Consider the following 6,000-nt stretch of genomic DNA (forward strand, 5'->3'; position numbering starts at 1 on the left):
CTACATCTTTACACGATAACCATAATTCTGAACAAATCTTGATTTTTTGTATTATACTTTCTGTTGCATTAAATGAAAATTAGAGGTCATTATGGAAGCAATAAAAAGTTATTTAAATAAGTTATTTAAAATATATTTGTCATTCCTTTCCTTTTTTCCCCATCTATCTATCTTGATTATCAACTTATTTTTTTTGAATATTTAAATGCATAATTTTTCGATCTACAGTTGTACTAATTGAAATTTAATAACAAAATATCTATGTCAGAAATGTTAATGAGAATGATAGAAACAAATTTATTTTTCTTTCGTTTTAGTGTTATTATATTTGAATTAACATTTTTTTTCTTTGTAATTTTGAAATCACAGAAATATTTTTTCTGATACTTTTTAGAATAAAAAATATACAAACATTGATTTTTTTTTCTTTTGCTGAACTTTAACACTTGAATAATTTAAAAAAGAACTAAACGATAATTTTTTGAATCAGTCATGCGTTAAATAAAAGTTACTCATAAACATTATACAGTAAAAGTGACCTCGTTAACGACAAAATATGCTGCTGGAAATTGAAAATAAGAATTTGATCTTGTATATAACCATTTGATATCTTCTACGTGACTACTGTTTTAAATACTGTTTTGAATTCACAGAATTTAGTATCACAGACATCCTGTAAAATTTTAGAATTGTTCGAAAAACTTTAAAACGGTATTATGAATAAAATCTTCTTTAACAACATGATAATATTTGGAGCTCCTAATTCTCATTTTTATCCGGATACTACATGAAAACAATATAAGACAAAAAAATTTGAAACTATAAGCCAATGAAGAAAAATAAAAGTAAATGCATTTTACTATTTCAAAATAAAATGACAAAATTAAATGATTCTAAACTTAAGCAATAATTGAATATTAAAATGAAAGCGGTCCTTAAAACGTTTCATTTTAATCAATCCGTTTCCAGCTTTTTGTTTTTAGTTGACCAATTGCAGTTGTTCAAAACTTATATAACCAAGATTATGAGTTGGAAGTTTATGACAAGTAATGACTTGGATAAACTGGAAGTGAGAAATCATCTGTTGGACATAATGATCCAGCAGAACAAATTAGTATTTGAAATAAAAGTCTCACATAGTTTGCATAAGTAAGATATGAAACCTCCCTGAAGAAGTTTCAGAGAAACTGGTCCTCATATGTTTTACAATGAAAAGAAATTATCTAATTATCCGCATGTTGCTGAACGTACAATGTTTACGTTTTCGATATCGAAATTACATTTTGGGCCATTTAGTAACAATCATGATATATCATCAATCATTTCAGCATACGCTTTATATATACAGATAATATCAACATATTAATTGATTAACATAATTAATGAACTCGCATTTCCCTCTTAACCCTTAATATCACATCATATATCCGTTTCTAAAGCTCAAGTGTTTCATTTCTTATTTAGTATAGATGTAGGTGAGCATGCCAAAAAGAACAATAAAAAAAGAAGGGGGAAGTAAAATTTACACTGCAATCAATTGCAAAAACACATACAAATGCCAAAAATACGGATACTTGTAGCATTAACAAAAATGAAGAGACTAGAAGGAATAATATTTGGAGTGTGTTGAATAGCATAAAAGCCAGTTAACAACTTTGCTGCACAAGCAAATGACTTGTGCAGGCCCTTGTGCTGTGGTGAATAGCATAAAAGCCAGTTAACAACTACGCTGCTCAAGCAATTGCTTTTGCATAATGGTTTAGTTACTGGACTGAGAACCACAAGGTCCCAGATTGTACCCTCACGCATGCCATATCCCTAAATTGGTGACCCGGATGTGATACTAGGACGGACAGTTTTAATTTAATAAATAGAATGATGTTATTTTGTAAAAGATAATTCAGTATAGTATTGACAGTTAGTAGACAATACTGTTCCTATGTTGTTGACTATTTAAGTGGTAATAAGTGCTTGTATCCCTGTTAATTTAAGATTTAGAGTTATTTATTAAATAATAAACCAATTTAAGTTAATAATTATTATAATATATAACTTTAAATATTATCAGTGATAATTATATATAATTACTAAACATTTTATATGCATGGTCACAAATAAGTTAGATTGGGCATTTCCTTTACTCATGCCAAGAATGACCATGATTGTATAGCTTCAATATTTTGTGCTTTGAATTCCCGGTTTTTATTAGTCTGTAAAAAAATCGAATTTTTGATGTAAAATGGGGATTTATTCTGATAGTCTGTTAAAAATTATAGAAAGTGACTTGTCTCTTAATTTTGTACCCTGTAATTGTACTTTTATTTGTTGACATTTTGTCCTCGCACAATCGCCCATGTCCAGAACCCTCTTTTCCAGGAACTGTGCTAAAAAAAACATGTGCAACAAAAAACAAATGGGCAGAAAGGGAGAGGGACTTTCCTACGAGTTTGAGACATTAAAGATGTGCTATGAATAAAATGCGGGGATAAAAAAACATTTCATTGAGAATTGAAACATTTCACTGAATATTGATAAGATTAATCTAATTTGAATAATCAATCTAATTATCGAATTGACTTTTGAATTATCTACGATTTATTGGGTCGGCAACTACATCATTGCGGATTTTGTCAGTAGATAATTTTAGCACATTCTTTTGTTTTGTCAACACGTTCAAAGCAACAATTTATATTGTTTTCTTATTGTTTGGATTTTTTGCCTTTAATTTAATAAAAAAAATTGTGTCTATTAGTTATTTAGTTTCACTTTTATCCTAGTTTATAGATAAAAAGAACAAAACGCGCATTTCAGACATATTTTATTGTATTATTTCCGAAAAGGCAAAAACCCATCACATACACACAAGAAGTTATGTGCCGGGAATAAAGACTTGAAAGAAAGGCAGTGTCAAAACTGGTTTGCCAAATTTCGTTATGGTGATTTTTTTACTGAAAAATGATCAATGATCTGGCAGCTCAGTTGAGGTTTATGAGACCCATGTCAAGCCTATTATCGATTCATGTCATAGCACAACACGTAGCAAGTTTGATGTATTGCACACATGCATTAAAAAAATATTAAAACAGCTTGAATGCGTCAAAAAACTCGATTTATGGATCTCTCATAAGCTTAAGAAAATTCAGTTGATGCAACGCATTAGCATCTGCGATTCGCTTCTGAAACGCAACGAATTTTATCTATTTCTGACACGACTAATTACTACTGTAAAAAAGTGGAAAGTTTATAACAACGTAAATCAGAAGAGATCATGGAACGATGATGAACAAGCCCAGACGATACCACAAGCTGAGATTCATCAAACACAGACTATGGTATCAATTTGGTGGGATTATACAGGAATTTTGCACTTTGTACTTTTACCAAGAAACCAAACGAATTATTCAAATGTTACTTTCAACAACTCACCAAACTGAGCGATGCAGTTAAAAAAAACGGATAAAATTGGGAAATCTTAAAGATTTTGTTTTCAATATTATAATGCAAAGTTCTACAAATCTTAAGTCTTTCGCCAAAAATTATTGGAAATATGTTGATCTACTTCCATGCAGAGCTCCTTAAGTGGTAAAATTTTTAATGACGCTCATGATGTAAAATAACATTTAAATTGGTCTTTTTGTTTGTAACAGTTGGAAGTTTTATGAACATGGAATTGTGACACTGCCTGAAAGCTGACAAAATGTCATCAACGAAGACGGACAATGCCTAATTGAATAAATTCATATTTTTAAGCAAAAAATTTGATTTTTCCTTCTCATATAAAATCAGCAATCACTTAGTTGCCAACCCAATAATTGGAATGGTCAATTAAGAATTTCATTATGTCTGTGATTCTTTTTTAATCATGAATTGTTAAGGACTCTTTTATACCAAAGATTTTCTGTCCAAGACAAAGGTTTTCAAGATGTTGCAAAATAAATGGGATCAGGGACTTTTCCACAAAAGCAAAATTCATAATCTAATAACTGGAAACGGTGAAGAAAAGAAGGAAATGGACCATGCACTGTGACAAAGATTTTTTCAAGAGTCTAGGAGAATGGTTGTAATTTTACTGTTTTTATGACTTTATAAACAGAAGGGCCAGTGTTTCCATTAATCCAAAGGTTTGCATTTTCTTAAAATATTTCCTGGAAACGCTGTTTAAGATGACACTAGGGTTTTGAAGCGTCAACTGAAGCAAATTCGATGATTGCTGCTTTCATGAGATTATCGTCTTTTTTCATTATCCGGATAGCTAACATGGGCTTCGATCCATCTTAAGAGGATGTTTGGGTTTTGGAAGAGAAGGCATTTGATGTATCAGACAAGTTGATGAGGTGCAAGGGGATCTTACATTGCTAAAAAATTCGAGAGATTCCCTGTAAATATTTTAATTGTTTCATGTTCTTTACTATCTCAAATAATAGCTATTTTCAGTCTAGCAATTCGGTACGCCATTTTTGAATGCGCAATATGAGAATTATGTTTTTCGGTTCTGTTTTGAACCCATCTGTGTAGATTGTCAGATCTTTCTCCACCTCGTACTGTTTTATTGTTCAGATTTAGTTTTCTATTTCAAACAAGAAAGAATGGGTAGTAATATTCCTAGCTTTTTCTTTAAACTCTGTAGGGTAATAAGTTATTCGCATTTCATTCGAATAAAAGAAATAAATAATTCTAAATTTTAAAAAAATTAGGGAACATTCAAATAAAATTATGTTATTTAAGATTATTGCCTTTCACATGAGTATTCTTCATTTAAAAGATGAGTATAAAGCAATTTTTGCAATATATGAATCTATTGTGAACAAACTATTTGCGAAAATGAAAAGAATAAATAAAATACAGCTATTATATGGTAGGGGCTCAAGAAAAATATGAGGAATCGTAGTCCAGCACTCAAAGTTTTGGTTATAGGGATAAAAATTAGAATTTTTGAAATAGAATTTAAGGAAACTTAAAATAGAAGGATTCTTTCCAAATTATATTCATCAAACACTCATGAATATTCTTCTCTTAATATAAACTTTTAAAAATCCTCTTCATTTTTTTTATTTTTTATTTTTAAGAATGAAAAATAATTTTAAGGAATCTCATAATATAATGATCAAGACTCTCCATTTTGATAATTCTTCTCATACTTCGAATAAAACTTTTTTTCATCATTGTATATTTTAATTTTATTGATAAACTGTGCAAAAGATTTTTACAAAAAGTTGCGTTGAGAAAAATTGTTTCATATAATCATAGTTATATGTTATCATAACAGACAAATTGATCAACAATGATTCAAAAATCATTATGATAATTATGGAAAATTGTGAACCCAATTTGCTTGAAACAAATTTTCTATCTAGTATCCTTAATGATAGCGAAAATATATAAGTGTTAGTTACGCTTGGCAATTAGAGTTTAATTATATAATGAGTGATTTACCTGCTAATTATGCTGTCTCAGAGAAAAATAAAATCACTTACAAATTCACTATTTTGTATTATCTTATTAAGTAATTCGAAGTTTATTAAAATAGTTTAATTTAAAACATACTTGTTTTTTGCTGCCAAAACTCTCCTTCAATATGAATCATGTAATTGTCTAAAAAATCCTCGTTACTCTCATAATTGAATCATATGAATCAGTTAAAATTTTCAACCTGTCGAACAGTTTGAAATCCAAAAACTCATTTCATTCCGACAGAATGACACTGTATTTTTTTTCACTCAAACTCACTTTTCATTCATTCAGTGTGCTAAATTTTGAATCATGTCGGTAATCTGCTTTAATCCTAAAATCACATATCAGAAGTCGTTATTCTTCCTTTTAACTTCCCATTTCTTCTCTAATTCCTTTCAAGTGGGGATGATAATTCCGTGGAAAATCAAATACAAGCGTTTCCACTACAACACTTTCTGTAGCTTCAGGGAAAATATTCAACCAAGTGATGAAAACAAGGCGGGTAATGACAGAAATAAAGAGAAAACTTTGTACCTGGAGACACCGATA

This window comes from Argiope bruennichi, chromosome 9, assembly GCF_947563725.1.
Source record: "Argiope bruennichi chromosome 9, qqArgBrue1.1, whole genome shotgun sequence".
Classification (NCBI taxonomy): Eukaryota; Metazoa; Arthropoda; class Arachnida; order Araneae; family Araneidae; genus Argiope; species Argiope bruennichi.